The 19,351-nt window shown below is 43.8% G+C and overlaps 1 long non-coding RNA gene across 1 annotated transcript in view; it reads left to right on the top strand.

Annotated features, from left to right (window-relative positions):
* Positions 1-528: 528 nt before the first annotated feature.
* The window catches only part of LOC144374587 (uncharacterized), a 40,469-nt gene continuing 21,646 nt past the window's right edge, over positions 529-19,351 (top strand). Inside the window, exons 1-3 of the long non-coding RNA XR_013433954.1 lie at positions 529-646; positions 977-1,188; positions 10,947-11,053. This is a non-coding gene — a long non-coding RNA (uncharacterized LOC144374587). The remainder of the gene's footprint in view (positions 647-976; positions 1,189-10,946; positions 11,054-19,351) is intronic.

Raw genomic sequence — 19,351 nt, 5'->3', positions numbered from 1 at the left:
ATTATCAGGTTTTTCTTTCATGGATTTCTTGTTGTTATTGTTTGTTTGTTTGATAACAGGGATTGAACCCAGGGTCCTTAACCACTGAGCCACATCCATAGCTTTCATGGATTTTGGGGGTGGGTTGTATTTAGAACTTCATCATGAAACATGTGGTCATGCACATCTAGAGTTTTACAGTTTCCCATTTTAAATGCAAATCTAGAGAGTATTTTGATAGGTTCTGGCATCCATATGTGTGTGTCCTTTTGAAGTCAGTGACGTCTAGTCTAGGTTTAAAAAGAGCGTGTTGGGAATTTCTGGAATGCACTGAATCTTCAGATCAGGTTTGAGGTAGTTTCATCTTAATTATATTGAGACCTTAACAAAGACTATCTCTGTATTTATTTATATTTTATTTGATTTCTTTATAAACATTTCAAGATTTTCTGAAATATGATTGTACTTTATTACTTACATGTAAGTACTTCAAATTTGGGGTCTCTATTTTAAATATTAATGCTTTAAAACTTTTCTTATTCCAGTTTATAAATTTCACTGTTTCCCCAACATGATGGCTGAAATATAGAAAATCAATGAAATTTTGTCTACGGGCCATGTACTTTGCTGCTTGCTATCTCTATCCATTCTGATCAAGACATAGGAGGTAGGCTCTATTTCTTTTCAATTTACAAAATCATGACCTGGAATAGTCAGAACTATGAATTTAAGAGCTTCATTGTACCTAGCACAAGGGGGTGCAGCTCTGAACAGTGAACACCCAGCATCCTTCACTGCCCACAGTGGCCAGCAGGGGGCACTCAGAACAACTTTCTCTGATCAACTGCTTTTGGGGGCTGTGTTCTGTGCCCTAATCAAACTTCCTTCTCCTGGGGACCCACCTGAGTGATGCCACATCTAGGGACTCCTAGAGGCTCTATCTAAGGTGTAGACCAGAGGGTTTTTTTCTTTTCTTTCTTTCTTTTTTTAATCCTAGGGAGACACCTGGAAAGATACCATGGACTGGGGATGCCTGGTGGATATGTCTACCGTGAGGACCAGAGCTTCCTTCCCCTTGGCACCTACCCATGGAGACTCCACTGTGGATTCAGGATGACTGAGGTCCATGTGAGGAAAACATGAGGAAGAAGCTTCCTGTGCACTGCCTGGTGGGCTGAGGAGTTTCTGCCATGTTCTTTACTTTCTCAGGTAATATTTTAGGAGAATTTACTTTACAACAGTATTTCTTACTGAGGCTTTGGCTGCTCATTATCATGGTATGTCAATGAATTTTGTGTGGCTTGAGTGTCTGAGGACACAAATGCCCCCTCAACATGGTGCAGGGAGGGCCCAGTGCCTGTAGTCTCATTGGGGCCTGAGGGTAAGGGCTCATGAAAATGCAGTAAAAAGCTCTCAGGAGCCTCTAGGGTGAGAGATGCAAAAATTATGATGGATCGCACTACCCAGAATCCTGGATAACTGCAGAATCCTCATTGCAGTTACCAGAGCCTTCTGCAGTGAAGGCAGCATGGGTCAAATGACAGATTGTGCTACCCATAATTCTTGGGGACCTGCAACTTGCAGAGACCTCTGCAGAGAGGGCTGTACTGACAAAAAATCAAACTATGCTGCCAATTACTTTTGGGTGCCTGCTCTGCCCAGAAGCCTCTGGGGGTGAGAATTTTAAGGGCAGAATACAGGACTTCAGTGCTCAGAATCTCTGGGGATGCCTACATACCCTGTAACCCTGTAAGTCTTAGAGGATTTGGTGGTGATGGTTTTGTTGGTAGAGCTCACTTCCTAGAATCTCCAGGGTCCCAGGGAAAGCATGAGGTCTTCAGCTCCTGTGATCCTCAGCAGGAATGTGCAGGCCAAACACTAGACTGCATTATCCAGAACCCTCAGGGACTGCAGCTTTCAGAATCCTCTGTGGTGAGTGGGCAAACCACTGAACTGCATTACCCACAATCCTAAGAGGGAAATTTAGTTTCAGAATTTTCTGCAGTGACTAAGAAAAACACAGGACTAAATTACCCACAAATCTCGGTGCCAGTAGCTCTCAGGGTTCTCTGTTGTGAGGACTCTTGGACTGAGAGCTTAACTACAGTATCCATAATCCTTGGTGGGGTGTGTTGCTCAGGTGAGTATGCAGCCTGCAACACCCAGAGGCCTCCCAAGTGAGAGCTCTGCATTATGCAGGTCAGACTACACTACCTACAATTCCTGGGGACATACTGGTGAGTGTGCTGCCTGCAATTCCAGGAGGCTTCCACAGTGAGATCTTCAGTACCAAGGCAAGCATGTGGCCTTCAGTTCTCATCGTCCTTGCAGGAGGGGCATGTAGGCAAAACACTGGACTACCTTATCCAAAAACCTCAGGGGGAATTAAGTTCCCAGGATCTGCAATAGTGAGGGCTTCAGGGTAGAGAGCTGAAGTATACTACCTAGATTTCTTGGAGGTGCCCCGTGTCCATGTGGCCTAGAACTCTCAGAGGCTTCCACAGTGAGGGCTATGGAGGTAGAGGGCAAGACTACCAGAATCCCTGGGGGCCTGCAACTCCCAGACACCTTCCTTTTGAATACCGCCGGGGAACACTTTGTATTGCACTACACAGACTCCTCAGGGGTGTCTAGGTAGGTTTATGCTACACAGATCCCAGAGCCATGATGGGGGTGAAGTCCACTTAGATAGGATGGATTGCACCACCCAGAATAATCAATGGCCCACAGCTCTCAGTGACCTCTGCAGTCAGAGCTGACTGAGTAGAACTGACTATAATACTCAGAATTCCTGGAGGCTCTGAGCTCTAAGTAGTCACTGTACAATTGAACATAGCACCAGGCTATAATACCCATGATCCTTGGGGGCTTGCAGCTCCCAGAATCCACTGTAGTGATGCTGCATGGGCAGAACACCAGAATACACTGTCTAGAATCCCTAGGGATGCCAGAGTGACTGTGTAGCCTGCAATTTCTAGAGACCTCTGCAGTGGGGGCTGCATTGTAGAATACTGGATTACACTACCCAGAATCTTGGGTGGGGGTATGAGGTTGAATGTGCTACTTGAAGCCCCCATAGACTTTTGGAGTGAGGGCTGAGTGGGCAGAATTCCAGGCTACACTGTTCAGAATCACTAGGGGTGCCTGAGTAGCCTGCAGCTCACAGAGACCTCTGCAGCTGGGCTGCAATGTGGAATACAAGACTGCAGTACCCAGAATCCTGGTGGTATGAGGGTGAATGTGCTACTTGCAACCCCTAAGCTTCTGGGGTGAGGGCTGCATGGGTAGAACACCAGAGTCTACTGCCAGAGTTCTCCAGGGTGTCTGGGCCAGCACATGGCACACAGCTTCCATGGTCCTGAAGGGCCAAGACTGTGTGAGCAGAGCACCAGACTACACTGTCCAGAAACCCTGAGAACCCTGAATCTGTGTAGCCTGAAGCTCCCAGAGGCATCCATGGTGAGAGCTGGACAGGCAGGACAGACTGAATGATCTAGAATGCTCTCATAGGCTACTGGGAATTTGGTCTGAGCTCAGGTTCTTCTACCCTCCTACAGTGATCACCCTGGGCTGGGAATTAACAGATTTTCTTAGAACCCCTGATTCTGAATTGGAGCAGTCCCTGGCTAAGTCACTCTGTCTCAAGACTACATGTCCCAGAAGACTCTGAGGTGGTCTGTTTCTGGCCTCTGTCCTTGGGCTGAGGGTCTAGACTCCCTGTAGCTGCCTCCCTGTGTGCCTCTGCCTGCCTGTCTCAGGCTGCTGAAGCATTTGGCCTGGTGGAGTGCAGCGAGGGGGTCTCCTGGACTCCATTTCTCCTCTTCTGAGATTCCACTCCTCAGGTGCCACAGCCAGACCTATTAGAGCAGTGGAAACATATTTTATTCATTAAGTGCTGAGGATAGAAGAAGGTGCTGACATTCACCAGGTAGCCAGGAGAGGCCCCGCCTCTGAGCTGGGAGGAGCTCCTGCAAAGCGCATGGCCAAAGGGGCGTGGTCAATAAGGGGCAGGGCCTTGCCGCCATCTTTAATGCTGCCTCCTTGAGAGTGAGGAGCTGGCTTCCCCCTCAGGACCAACCTAGGAGAGCCCCAGTCCTTGGAGTGTTGGGTCACTCCACAGGTAGTGGCAGAGCTCCCTTCTCAGAGCAGATTGAGAGAGACGTCCAAGTTGCGGACTCTCGTGGGTCATGCCTCCAGGGGCTCACAGAGCTCCCTTCTTCTCAGAGCAGCCTCAGTGTTGATTCTTGGCTTAGGGACTTTCGTGAGTCGTGTCTCTAGGGATGCCTGGGGTTCCCTTCTCCTCAGCAGCCTGAGAGAGACACTTGGTGTGGGAACCCTCTTGGGCCACGTCTCTAGGGGTGCCTGAGGCTCCCTTCAACTCAGAGTGGCCTGAGGGAGATGCCTGGTGTGGGCACCCTCTTGGGTCATGTCTCTATGGACGCCCAGGGTTCTGTTCTCCTCAGAGTAGCCTGAGGTAGATGCCTGGTGTGGCGACCATTTTGGGTCACATTCTAGGGACACTGGGGGGCTCCCTCATCCTTACAGCAGCCTGAGGGAGATGAAAGGCCTGGGGAGACTCGTGGGTCACGTCTCTAATTAGGCTGGGGGTTCCCTTCTCCTCAGAGCGGCCTGGGGCTGACGCCAGGGTTGCTGTGAGCCACGGTTGCTGTGCGTGGCCGAAGGGGGCATGACCAACCAGGGGCGGGACCTCAGTGCCATCTTTAAGGCCGCCTCCTTGAGAGTGAGGAGCTGGCTTCCCCCTCAGGACAAATCCAGGTTTCGGAGTGTTGGGAGTGTTGGGTCACTCCATAGGGAGGGGCAGAGCTCCCTTCTCAGAGCAGATTGAGAGAGACACCAAGGTTGGGGACTCTCATGGGTCATGCCTCCAGGGACTCACTGAACTCCCTTCTCCTCAGAGCAGTCTCAGTGAACTCTTGGCTTAGGGACTTTTGTGAGGGATGCCTGGGGTTCCATTCTCCTCAGAGCAGCCTGAGGGAGATGCCTAGTTTGGGGACCCTCGTGGGTCACATTCTAGGGACACTGCGGGGCGGCCTCATCCTTACTGCAGCCTGAGGGATATGCCAGGCCTGGGGAGCCTTGTGGGTCACGTCTTTTAGTAGCCCTGGGTTCCCTTCTCCTCAGAGCTGCATGGGGCGGTTGCCAGGGTTGCTGTGCTTGGCCAAAGGGGGCGTGGTCAATCAGGGGTGGGGCCTCACCGCCATCTTTAATGCCGCCTTTTTGAAAGTGAGGAGCCTGCTTCCCCCTCAGGACCAACCCGGGAGAGCCCCATTCCTGGGAGTGTTGGGTCACTCCACATGGAGGGACAGAGCTCCCTTCTCAGAGCAGATTGAGAGAGTTGGGGACTCTCATGGGTCATGCCTCCAGGGGCTCACAGAGCTCCTTTCTCCTCAGCACAGACTCTTGGCTAAGGGGCTTTTGTGAGTCATGTCTTAGGGATGCCTGGGGCTCCCTTCTCCTCACATTGGCCTGAGGGAGGCGCCAGATGTGGGGAGCCTTGTGGGTTGCAACTCTATGTAGGCCCTGGGTTTTCTTCCCCTCAGAGTGGCCTGAGGGAGATGCCTGGTGTGTGGACCCTCGTGGTTTATGTCTCTTTGGATGCCTGGGGTTCCCTTCTCCTCAGAGTAGCCTTGGGGAGATGCCTTGCTTGGGGACCCTCATGGGTTATATTTTTAGGGAAGCCTGCGGTTTTCTGCTCAGAGCAGCCTGAGGAGATGCGAAACATGGGGACCCTCATGGGTCATGTCTCCAGGGACACCTGTGATTCCCTTTTCCTCAGAGCAGCCTCAGAGTGGTGGCTCAGAAGGTTCTGGCAGCCCTGGCAGCTAGTGAGGGGATGGTGGGAAGCATGAGGAGCAAACCCTGTCCTGGACCTGAGAGCTGAGGGCAGCCTTGGCTGTCAGCCCCACTCTGTCCTTCACAATTTCATCCTGGCTCCCTGTGCAGCAGTGACCCTTCCTTAGGCTATGACCCTCATCATCTTAACATAGTGACTCAGGGTGGTTTATAGGGAACCTGGCAGGGAAGAAGAAGGAATGTATAAGGAGGGAGGAATGTACAGCCTAAGGGAAGGGGACCTCAGTCCACTTCCTTGTTTTTCTTAGTGTTTAAATGGTTTGCTTTTTCTTGCAGTGTTACATAGTAAAAAAAAAATTTAAAAAGTACGTATGTTAACACTATGTTATTTTAAAAAAAATTTTAATTTTTATTTTTGGGTACTGGGGATTGAAATCAGTACTTATCTTTTTTTTTTGTTGTTGTTGTTGCATGTGACCACTGAGCCATATCTCCAGCCCTATTTTGTATTATAGAGACAGGGTTTTACTGAGGTGCTTCATGCCTTCCTTTTGCTGAGGCTGGTTTTGAAGTTGAGATCCTTCCACCTCAGCCTTTTGAGCCGCTTTAGTTTAAATATATTACTTCTAACAAAGCCAGAATTTATTAAAAAAACATCTCATGTTTTTTGTGGAACCAAACTCATGAACCACATTTTTCTTTTTCTTTAATCTCTGCTTAGTTTTTTTTTTCTTTAAATTTTTTTAGTTGTAGAAGGGCACAATATATTTATTTTATTTTATTTATTTTTATGTGGTGGTGAGGATCAAAACTAGTGCCTCACACATGCTAGGCAAGTGCTCTACCACTGAGCTACCACAGCCACACGTTTTTCTTTTGGTGGAGAGTTTAATTAGAAAGAAGCCACCCCTCCAGGACCCTCTTGCTAAGGCCTTCCCCTCCAGACCCTGCCTCTCCTCTAGACCTCACCTATATTCTATGGCCCTGCTTGTCCTCCTGAACCACCCTTTTCCCTCCTTCCTACCCTGCCTATCCTCTAGGTCCTACTCATGTTCCAGGGCCTGTCCCTTCCTCAGGTCCCACACCTCTGTGAAGCCCTGCCCCCTTGTGACTCATTCTCCCCCTTCTTCAGACCCTTTCTCTCCTCCAGATCTTTCCCTTTTTCCTGTCCTACCCCTCCTGCAGACCTCACCCCTCCTCTTTAAAAAAATATTTTTCTGTTGCACATGGACACAATGCCTTTATTTTGTTTATTTATTTTTATGTGGTGCCTAGGTTTGAACCCAGTGCCTCACACATGCTAGGCAACTGCTGTACCACTGAGCCATAATCCCAGCCCAACCTTCCTTCTCTTTAAGACCTTGACTCTTCTCCAAACCCCACTTATTTTCCAGGCCCCCCCTCCTTCTGACCTTCCATCCCTCTCCTCCAGACTCTGCCCCTGCTAGTCTAGGATGAGCAGTTCCCTGGCTGTTGTGCTAATTGGCAGTATATTTGTAATGGTGCACAAATAACATCTTTTGTATAAACACTGACATCCTGCATTGGATGAATTATCTTGACTAGTATCAAAATTTGACATACCATAAAAAAATTTAGAAAAGTCACCTTTCTCTTTTATTCTCTATAGATCATGAACATTTGAAATAAAATTAGAATTTGTTAAAGGGCAGATGACAGCCAGCCTTGAGCCCTGATGATCCCAGGATCCCATCCAGTATCAGTCCAAGGTTTTCTATGCTAATTGATTCATTTATTTTTCTTATTTTAGAGTTATTTTGCTATATAATTCCCCATGGCCTTTGGTTCTGTGTAATAGGTTTTTGCTGTTCAATTTTTAATTAATATTCTTTCAGTTTTCTACAGAATTTTTAAAATATTTTTTTAGTTGTCAGTGGATATTTTTATTCTATTTATTTATTTTGATTATTTATATGTGGTGCTGAGGATTGAATCCAGGGCCTAACACATGCCAGGCAAATGTTCTGCCTTTGAGCCACAACTCTAGCCCTGTATAGGATTTTTAATTCTGTGAACTTCTATTTTTTATTTATTTTGTATTTGATTACACCAATAAGGAATATTTTAAAAATTTCTTTTAGCTTACTCTGTTTTTGATAGAATTGTTTTGTTTGAGAGAATTGTCTTGTTTGGAAAGGCTCATAATCAAATGATTTTAATTATTTTCCATTTATTAAGACATGTTTGAGACTGGGTGTGCAGCTCAGTGGCAGAGCATTTGCCTGGCATGTGAGAGGCCATGGAGTCCATCCCAGCACCACACACACAGAAGATTTCTTTGGCAGGACTCAAGCATGAGAGATATAGTTTCAAAAGATCATGTATTGGGGCTGGGGTTGTGACTCAGCAGTAGAGCACTCGACTGGCACATGCGAGGCCATGGGTTTGATCCTCGGCACCACATAAAAATAAGTAAATAAAACAAAGGCATTGTGTTGAACTACAACTAAAAGAAAATATTTTAAAAAAAGATCATGTATTTACACATATACACATATACCAAAGTGCCTCTTCCAAATTCATATTAAATTATTCTAAGAAAATTTCAGATCAGTTTTAAAAGAGAAGAGGGATGATGATATTTTCAATGTTAACTATTGATATTTCATGATATTTAAAACCACTATAGATGAAATCTCCTGAGATGCAAATCATTACAAAATGTAAGAGACAAGTCAGTAGTTGCTTTTTTGTAATTCAGATACATTTACTAAAAGTAAGCTTTTTAAAAAACAGATATTTTCTTTTTTTCAAATTTAGAAAGCATTTCCATATGTCCTATTAAAGTTCTATATTCATCAGAAAGTTATCTTATTCCTTGCATACAAAGGGATGGGCCTTCTAATGAACATGATACTTTATGTTGTCAGAAATTCTTGTGGGAGACCTCTTTTAAGTGTTTTGCCTCTGTTCAAAATATCATTAAAAAATGTATCAATTTGCTTTTGATTTCAGAAATTTGTTTTTCTTTTGAAATTATGTATTTATTAGTATTTAGGGTTATTTCATGTAGTAAGTGACATGATTACATTTTATCCTAATGTTGGTGCCCCTATGTGCTTATAAGGTGGCTTTCAGAATGCAGTTGAGTATCTCTCTCATATTTGTTGGATTCATTAGAAAAGTACGTGCACTTTTGATCATATTTAAATGGTTGCATTTGAATTATTAGAAGCAGAAATCAGACATGTTAGTATTGTGAGCTGAACAAAGTGCAGGTTTACTTTAATCATTTTGAGGAGGTTGACATAATGGCTTCTGCCTTGTTCTGTTCCTGCCATAGTTTTCAGATATCTCACTTGGAGAATTTTTTTTTTTTTTTTTTGGCACTGGGTATTAAACCCAGGGCCTTGCTTGTGCTATTCAAGCCCTGAACTACATATGTCCCCAGTCTTTGTTACAATTTCATTCTGAGACAGGGTCTAGCTGAATTGTTAATGTCAGCCTCAAATTTGTGATCCTTCTGCTTTATACTCCCAAATAGCTGAGATGACAGGCATGAGTCAAAGTGCCTGGCTTGTCCTGGAGGATTTTGATGTCAGTATCATGTTTCCAATGTGTTAATAATTTCCTAAGCTAGACTATGTTCATATCATATGTTTCTTATCAATAGTCAATAAAGCCTTTTTGTTGTTTTTTGATGGTATGCTTAATGTGAACATGGTTTATGATGTGACACCACTGTTTATGGTGATCTAGCTATGCAATACACTGTAAGGAGAGTATTTTGATTCTGAGAGTCTCAAGTGTTTTAGGTCCAATATGTTTCCTTAAGAGGAGTGATTATTCATTTTCTATTTGATTACAAAAATAAGACAAATTCATTTTTTTTTTGTGGTTCTGGGGGTTGGTCCTAGGGACTCCTGCATGCTAGGAAATCTTTCTACATCCCCAGCTCCATAGATCATTTAGTTGTCATTAACTTCATGATGAGCTAGTGACAATAAAATTACTTAGAAGTTCAACTAGAGTTAGACTCATACAAGAGTGTGGGCATCCCTAGCTCCTTGTGATTTCTAAAAGGTAAAGTGTTTTATCACAACACAGCAGCATCTAACATAATTTCTGGACCAAGCTGACACCTCTGCTTCTCTTGGATCACCACTTCCTGCAGAGTTCTTGGAGGAGATGACTATTTCTTTGACTATTTGTCCCAGTCACAAATATTTGATTATATTGCTGCTAAAAAGGTATGCATAGAAATAAAATAGAGACAAGGATTTTTTGGGATAAATGATTCAGACACAGTGAGTCAATTTGCATTAGGACTTTTAAAATATAAAGTCACTCTTTCAAGAAAGTTAAACCAGGAGTTGGAATAGAATCTCTAAAATGTCATTTTTTTTCTCCTCTATTGATCAAGTTTTAAGAAGGCAAACCTAGAACCTAGTGAAATGTCATTTTTTTTCTCCTCTATTGATCAAGTTTTAAGAAGGCAAACCTAGAACCTAGTGACAGCATAAAAATATAAGGAGTTTACTTATGTTATTACTTCAACATGAAATATGTAAAAGAAGCACATACTTTGAATTTTATGTTATTTTGAACTATTTGATTTTTGTGTTATGAATGTTCATAATAAAATACAGAAGTAGCTAAGAGTATCAGTTACCAGTAATTAACTGTATGAATAATTAAACAAGTAAGTGTTTGAGAAAATATAACCATGTTCTAAGGTTTTACTTTAGAGTAGTTTAATTTTTTTTTTTTTTTTTGGTGTGGAGGTACTGGGGATTGAATCTAGGGGCACTTAATCATTGAGCCACATCCCCAGCCCTTTTTAATATTTTATTTAGAGGCAGGTTCTCACAGAGTTACTTAAGGCCTCACTGAGTTGCTGAGGCTGGCTTTGAACTCAAAATCCTCTTGCCTCAGCCTCCCAAGATGCTGAGATTACAGGCATGTGCCACCATGCCAGGCTTAGTTTTATCTTTATACAGAGATTGAAAAGAAAGTTCAGATATTTCCCAGGTAGCCTCAATCTGGTTTCTTCCCTTGTTATGACTTAGGTGAGCTGACTCTAAAGTGTTAACATCTTAGACCATTTGTCATGAAGAAAAAATAATGGTATGTTAACATTAACTGAAGTCACATATCCTTTGGATTCTCAGTTCTGTGTCTTCCTGTTCTAGGATCCCATCTAGGAGCCAACATGTCTCCATAGACTTCTCTTGGGGTGACAGTTTCTATGAACTTCCTTGTTCTGATGACCTTGAGAGCATTGAGGACGACTTGTCAGGTATTTTTATAATTTTTTTTGAATTTTCCTTTTTTCATATTTAAACTGGGGCTGTGGGTCTGGGGGAGGCAGGTCACAGAGGTGAAGAGCTGCTCTGTCATCTCTTGTCCTTATTGTCATATTAGTATTGACTGTGCTCATCTGGCTGAGGCAGTGCCTTTCAGGTTTCCTTTTGTTTCTCATATTTAGCCTGGGGCTATTGGACTGATGGAAGCTGGTTACTGAGATGAAAAGCAGCTCTATCATCTGATGCCCTCAAGGTGAAATGGTGGTATTGATTGTGCTCACCTGCTTGAGGAAGGGCCTTTCAGGTTTCTTACTGTGATGTTACTCTTTTTTTGCATGTCCACATTGTCTGTTCTTCTGGAGGAAGTCATAATGCAGAGCCCATGCTTAGGGATCAGAGAGTTAGCTCTACTTTCCTGATGACTGTGTCTGTCTCAATTATATGGAATTCTTCTGCACAAGAGGTTTCTATTCAACCTCATTTGTTTGTATATTCAGTCATTTATATATATCAGTCATCTGGATAGTTTTCTTAAGCTATTTTTTGTTCTCCCTCACCCTTTTTAAATACTACTTTGCTGCTCAATTCATCCCTACTTTAACCATTGGGAATTCTTTCCATTGGAGATCTTTCCATTATCTCCTGTTGTCCTTTAACATATTTTCTGGTTTTGTCTCAAAGTTTTTTCTTTCTGATATTTAAATTACCCTGACTTATATATTTACTGTCTTACTCTTAGTATCAGCCATTTATTCAAAGAGTCCTGGCTCCTTTGATTAGAGAGTGATAATAAAATCTTTCATCTGGCAGGGGCTGTGGCTCAGTGGTAGTGCACTCATCTGGCATGTGTGAGGCACTGGGTTTGATCCTCAGCACCACATAAAAATAACAAATAAAATAAAGGTCTTTAAAAAAGTCTATAAAACATATTTCATCTTGCATCTTGATCCACACAACTGACAATGCAAAGAAGTGTATATGTATTCTAATCTTTTCATATCCCCTAGTTATAACTATGTTTATGTGGAACTATCTGTGAATGTTTTAAGCAAAATGTGAGTTTATACTAATCTGCAGTCTGTGGATTCTGACCCCTTATGACATATATCCTTCTGCCTTCACCCCTTGTTTATCATAACACCCCATCTAGCTCCCAGTTTCTGCCATATAAATAATTCATTGTTTCATTATGAGCAATGAATTTATTATTGCTCCAGATTATGGGCTTTGACGTAATAAGAAATACACATTCAGGGCTGAGGATGTGGCTGAAGCGGTAGCGCGCTCTCCTGGCATGCGCGCGGCCCGGGTTCGATCCTCACCACCACATTCAAACAAAGATGTTGTGTCCGCCGAAAACTAAAAAAAAAAAAAAAAAAAAAGATATACACATTCAGCCTCTGCACCCAGTTCCTGGTACAGCACTCCTAAAATCTTCATATTTTCTGAGTGACAGAGGTATTAGGAGCAGTTTTTGTTCTAATATTGATTCTTTTACCTTGGTTATTTGCACAGAGCTCCTAAATCCTGTAGAATCTCCTGAGGGCCTAGGAGGGGCTTGTGCTTTAATAAGGACTTTTGGTGAACTCTGGGGCAGCTTCAGGATGGAGGATGGTCATGAGAAAAGCCACAGGAAGGGTGGTGCACCCCAACTCCATGTACATGGAGACTCCTGTGCTGGGAGGCTCCTGGGCCTCATCCTGCACAACTTTTCCTCTGTAATTTGATCTTTTCTAGAATGTCATAAAAGGTAAACCATACAGCATGTAGCCTCTTCAGCCTTGCTTATTTTACTTAGTAGTGTACCAGGTAGGATTTATCTATGTCCTGTGTAGGCTGACAGTTCATTCCTTTATATTCTGTGTTGGTTATGCATTCAGCTATGGGAGGACGTTCTTATTTATGATCTGATCAGCCTCATAGAGCTGCCATGCATAATTACATGCTAGTTTTGTTTTGAAATACCTTTTCAAAGAATTTCTCTAAATGAGGATAATTTATAGGGACACTGTTGGGTCATAGATTGGACTTTTTTGCTTTGGGAAGAACTGGCACATCATCTTCCAAAGTGGCCATGCCACATGTTCTCCTAGTAATACCTGAGACTGCTGGTATCTCACATCCTGCAGCTGTTGGTTCACTGCTGTTTCTTAGAGTTCAGCAGTTCTAATAGCTGTGTCATACTACCTCACTATCGTTTTAATTTATGATTCCCTGATGATATGGGATGCTGAACATAATTTTGTATAACTATTTGCCATGTTTTACAGAGTAGGAAAATTGTGTGTGTGTGTGTGTGTGTGTGTGTGTAGTGCTGGGGATTGAACCTCAGGCCTCACATAAACTAGGCAAGTGCTCTACCACTGAGCTATAGCCCATCCTTTAAAAAATTTCCTAGGCTGGGCTCAAGTTTGCAATCTTCCTGCCCCAGCCTTTTGAGTAATTGGGATTGTAGGCCTGCAACAGTGCACTTCGTAAAAATTGAACTTTATAAAGTCCATGTTATTGGTATTTTTTTTTCAGTCAGTTGGTATTTGGTATTGTGAGTTAAAACTCATCATCAAGGACTGGGGAAGTAGCTCAGCCTTAGAAAGTTTGTATAGCATGTGTGAGGCCCTGCATTCAACCCCTCATACCAGAAACAAATATACCATCACTAAATCTAAGATCACATAGATTTTCTTATTTTTTTTTCAGATTTCTTTTAGTTTTACCACATTTTATTTATGGACTATTATGAATTAATTTTTGTAGGAGTTTCTGTTTTTGTCTACATTCATTTCACTCAATATGGTTTGAATAACTTGTTCAATCACCATTTCTTAAAAAAACAAGGATACTGGGTTTCATTTTAGTTTGAATTTCCAAAATCATGGCCTTGAGTAATATAGATACAGTACTGAATTTCATCCATTTCTCAGGAATGTCAGGGGGTGCCCATACACCACTGAATTGAAGCATTCTGTGCTGGGTCCTAATGACCACCAGAGGGTATGTGCCACCTTCCTGGATATGGCAGTGTCATAATACTGTTATGGTGGAGTGATAATACTAACATGTTGTTCATGTGCAGCCTCTAATGCTAATGTATTATCCATAGTAGCTTTTGATGCTATTGTGTCCACATGTGGCCTCTGATACAAATATAGTATTTGTAGAGTGGACTTGAACACTAATACAACAGCTTCCATGTTAATATAATGTCCACATCATGGCCTCTAATATTAAAATAATATTCACAACATGGCATCAAAAACTAATATAATAGCTGCCCTATGGTCTGTAATCCAAATATAATATATATTATAACATCTAAAACAAAATAGTATCTCCCTATGATCTTTAATACTAATATGATATCCATAGTGTAGCATCTAAGGCTAATATAATAGCTGCCCTGTGTCCTTTCATGTTCTTATGGTATTCATAGCTATTGTGGTTTAGATATGAGTTGTCCTTTAAAAATCTCATGTGAGTCAATGAGAGAAAATTTAGATGTGTAATGACTGGATCCTGAGAGCATTAACCTGCATCAGTGCACCAACCTAATGAAAGTATTAACTTAATTATCCACTGATAAAGATTAACTGGGTGGTAACTGTAGGATATAAAGATAAAGATTAGGGTATAAAGATAAGATTCTGATGGATCAAAACATGGGATGATGGGCTCTATTTTAGCTAAAATATGCAAACATATGTTGAATAACCAGAACAGTGAATTTCTGAGGTTGTGCATCAGGACTAGTTAGTGGCACAGCTCTCTGCAACACTAAACAAGCTAATTAATCAATAGAATCCAAGCTCAGGATGCAACCTGAGGAAAGAGAGGAAATTAAAATTGGGACGGGGGTATGAAGCTGTAGCATAATGTCCTCTAAGCTAATCAGAGGTGGGTCACAGGGGCCCTAATGGGAGCCACCTCCAGGTTCTCCCCTAGATGTGGTTCTGTGGGGATCCTGGAGTTGCCTCCATGTTTGTCTGTTGTTCCCCAGGAAGCTCCTATGAACAAAGATGCAGGCCTGGGTTGTTGTGCTTGCATTTTTCTGAGTTTACCACCCACATCCATAACTTTTTAATCTCTTTCCATAGGCAGCAATTGCATTCTGAGCCTGAGTTTATCAGCTGCATTTACAGGTGTTTCTATTCAGAATTCACTTTTCCCCCTTTGAGGTGTGCAAAGTTAAAGGCAGTCCAGGTTCCAGACCAGAGTAGAGACCTGGGGGAGCTCAGAGACACCAGGGCCTCCGTGGAATGGATTCATAGCAGTTATGCTATTTGTTCACCCATTGAAGCACATCCTGATTGCTTAAGGTATTTGGGGCATTGTGAATAGAACTGCTATATGTAATTGCCTGCTGTTATCTAGATATACATTTTTGAGGCAGTTTTCTATATTTTTAGGACCATATGGTGACACCATGTCTAACTTTGGGGAAAATGGCCATTTTTTTTGATAGTGGTGAGCTGTTGTGTGTTGTACCAGCAATGCATAAGAGTTCCTGTGGCTGCTCATCATCCTCATGGTTGATACTGCACTTAGTAAAGACCTAGCAGCTTAGTAGTTGTGCAGTGCACCTTGGGGTCTTAGTTTGTGCTTTCCTCATGACAGGTGATACTAAGAGTATCATTTCTATGCTTCTTTGCCATCTTGTATCTTTCTTGTGCATTGTCTGTTTAGATCTTTACCCATTATGTTGTGTTATTGTTGAGTGTGTTACTATATTTTGTACACAAGTTTGTTTTAGACATATACTTTCCAACATTTCCCCCAGTCTTTGACTTGTCTTTTTATTTCCTTAATACGATTTTTTTTTAACAGAACAGTTTAATACAGTCCACATTATCAGGTTTTTCTTTCAAGGTTTTGTTGTTGTTATTGTTTGTTTGGTAGCAGGGATTGAACCCAGGGGTGCTTAACCACTGAGCCACATCCCCAGCTTTCATGGATTTTTTTTTTGGGGGGGAGCTGTATTTAGAACCTCATCATGAAACATGTGGTCATGCACATCTTCTATAGTTTTACAGTTTCCCATTTTAAATGCAAGTCTAGAGAGTATTTTGATAGGTTCCAGTGTGGATTCAGGATGACTGAGGTCCATGTGAGGAAAACATGAGGAAGAAGCTTCCTGTGCACTGCCTGGTGTGCTGAGAAGTAAATTCTGCCATGTTCTTAACTTTCTCAGGTAATATTTTAGCAGAACTTATTTTACAACAGTATTTCTTTTTTTAATATTTATTTTTTAGTTTTCGGTGGGCACAACATGTTTATTTATTTTTTTGTGGTGCTGAGGATCAAACCCAGCACCCCAGCGCATGCCAGGCAAGTGTGCTAAGGCTTGAGCCACATCCTCAGCCCCACAACAACAACAGTATTTCTTACTGAGGCTTTGGCTGCTCATTATCATGGTATGTCAATGCATTTTGTGTGGTTTGAGTGTCTAAGGACACAAATGCCCCCTCAAGGTGGTGCAGGGAAGGACCAGTGCCTGGAGTCTCACTGGGGCCTGAGAATAAGAGCTCATGAAAATGCAGTAAGTAGCTCTCAGGAGCCTCTAGGGTGAGAGATGTAAAGATTATGATGGATTGCAGTACCCTGAATCCTGGATAACTACAGAATCCTTATTGCAGTTACCAGAGCCTTCTGAAGTGAGGGCAGCATGGGTCAAATGACAAACTGTACTACCCATAATTCTTGGGGACCTGCAGCTTGCTGAGACCTCTGCAGTGAGGAGTGTACTGACAAAAAATCAAACTATGCTGCCAATTAATTTTGGGTGCCTGCTTTGCCCAGGTGCCTCTGAGGGTGAGAATTGTTAGGGCAGAATACCAGACTTCAATGCTCAGAATCTCTGGGGATGCCTACATACCCTGTAACCCTGTAAGTCCCAGATGATTTGGTGATGATGGTTTTGTTGGTAGTGCCCACTTCCTAGAATCTCCAGGGTCCCAGGGAAAGCATGGGGTCTTCAGCTCCTGTGATCCTTAGCAGGAATGTGCAGGGATTAGAGACTTTAGCTTCTAGAAGAATCCTCTGTGGTGAGTGGGCAAACCACTGAACTGCATTACCCACAATCCTAAGGGGAAACTTTAGTTTCAGAATTTTCTGCAGTGAATAGGAAAAACACAGGACTAAATTACACACAAATCTCGGTGCCAGCAGCTCTCAGGATCCTCTGTTGTGAGGACTGTTGGACTGAGAACTTAACTACAGTATCCAGAATTCTTGTTGGGGTGTGTTGCCCAGGTGAGTATGCAGCCTGCAACTTCCAGAGGCCTCCCAAGTTAGAGTTCTGCATTATGCAGGTCAGACTACACTACTTACAATTCCTGGGGACACACTGGTGAGTGTGCTGCCTGCAATTCCAGGAGGCTTCCACAGTGAGGTCTTCAGTACCAAGGCAAGCATGTGGCCTTCAGTTCTCATGGCCCTTGCAGTAGGGGCATGTAGGCAAAACAGTGGACTACCTTATCCAGAATCCTCAGGGGGAATTGCAGTTCCCAGGATCTGCAATAATGAGGGTTTCAGGGTAGGGAGCTGAAGTATACTACCTAGATTTCTTGGAGGTGCCCCGTGTCCATGTGGCCTAGAACTCTCAGAGGCTTCCACAGTGAGGTCTATGGAGGTAGAGGGCAAGACTACCAGAATCCCTGGGGGCCTGCAACTCCCAGACACCTTCCTTTTGAATACCGCCGGGGAACACTTTGTATTGCACTACACAGACTCCTCAGGGGTGTCTAGGTAGGTTTATGCTACACAGATCCCAGAGCCATGATGGGGGTAAAGTCCACTTAGATAGGATGGATTGCACCACCCAGAATAATCAATGGCCCACAGCTCTCAGTGACCTCTGCAGTCAGAGCTGACTGAGTAGAACTGACTATAATACTCAGAATTCCTGGAGGCTCTGAGCTCTAAGTAGTCACTGTACAATTGAACATAGCACCAGGCTATAATACCCATGATCCTTGGGGGCTTGCAGCTCCCAGAATCCACTGTAGTGATGCTGCATGGGCAGAACACCAGAATACACTGTCTAGAATCCCTAGGGATGCCAGAGTGACTGTGTAGCCTGCAATTTCTAGAGACCTCTGCAGTGGGGGCTGCATTGTAGAATACTGGATTACACTACCCAGAATCCTGGGTGGGGGTATGAGGTTGAATGTGCTACTTGAAGCCCCATAGACTTTTGGAGTGAGGGCTGAGTGGGCAGAATTCCAGGCTACACTGTTTAGAATCACTAAGGGTGCCTGAGTAGCCTGCAGCTCACAGAGACCTCTGCAGCTGGGCTGCAATGTGGAATACAAGACTGCAGTACCCAGAATCCTGGTGGTATGAGGGTGAATGTGCTACTTGCAACCCCTAGGCTTCTGGGGTGAGGAATACATGCGTAGAACAACAGAGTCCACTGCCAGGGTTCTCCAGAGAGTCTGGGCTAGCACATGGCACACAGCTTCCATGGTCCTGAAGGGCCAAGACTGTGTGAGCAGAGCACCAGACTACTACCCCGAGAACCCTGAATCTGTGTAGCCTGCAGCTCCAGAGGCATCCAGGGTGAGAGCTCAACAGGCAGGACAGACTGAATGATCTAGAATGCTCTCATAGGCTACTGGGAATTTGGTCTTAGCTCAGATTCTTCTACCCTTCTACAGTGATCACCCTGGGCTGGGAATTAACAGATTTTCTTAAAACCCCTGATTCTGAATTGGAGCAGTCCCTGGCTAAATCACTCTGTCTCAAGGACTACATGTCCCAGAAGACTCTGAGGTGGTCTGTTTCTGGCCTCAGTCCTTGGGCTGAGGGTCTAAACTCCCTGTAGCTACCTCCCTCTGTGCCTCTGCCTGCCTGTCTCAGGCTGCTGCAATACTTTGCCTGGTGGAGTGCAGTGAGGGTGTCTCCTGGACTCCATTTCTCCTTTTCTGAGATTCCTCTCCTCAGGTGCCACAGCCAGACCTAGTTAGAGCAGTGGGAACATATTTTATTCAGTAACTGCTGAGGGTGGAAGATGGTGCTGACATTCACCAGGGAGCCAGGAAAGGCCCCGCCTCTGAGCTGGGAGGAGCTCCTGCACAGCGCATGGCCAAAGGGGCGTGGTCAATAAGGGGCAGGGCCTTGCCGCCATCTTTAATGCTGCCTCCTTGAGAGTGAGGAGCTGGCTTCCCCCTCAGGACCAACCCGGGTGAGCCCCAGTCCTCGGAGTGTTGGGTCACTCCACAGGGAGTGGCAGAGCTTCCTTCTCAGAGCAGATTGAGAGAGACACCCAGGTTGTGGACTCTCGTGGATCATGCCTC

Source organism: Ictidomys tridecemlineatus, unplaced genomic scaffold, assembly GCF_052094955.1.
Source record: "Ictidomys tridecemlineatus isolate mIctTri1 unplaced genomic scaffold, mIctTri1.hap1 Scaffold_765, whole genome shotgun sequence".
NCBI classification, from domain to species: Eukaryota; Metazoa; Chordata; class Mammalia; order Rodentia; family Sciuridae; genus Ictidomys; species Ictidomys tridecemlineatus.
Note: the sequence above shows the minus strand (reverse complement) of the source record. Positions and strands in the feature narration are given on the sequence as shown.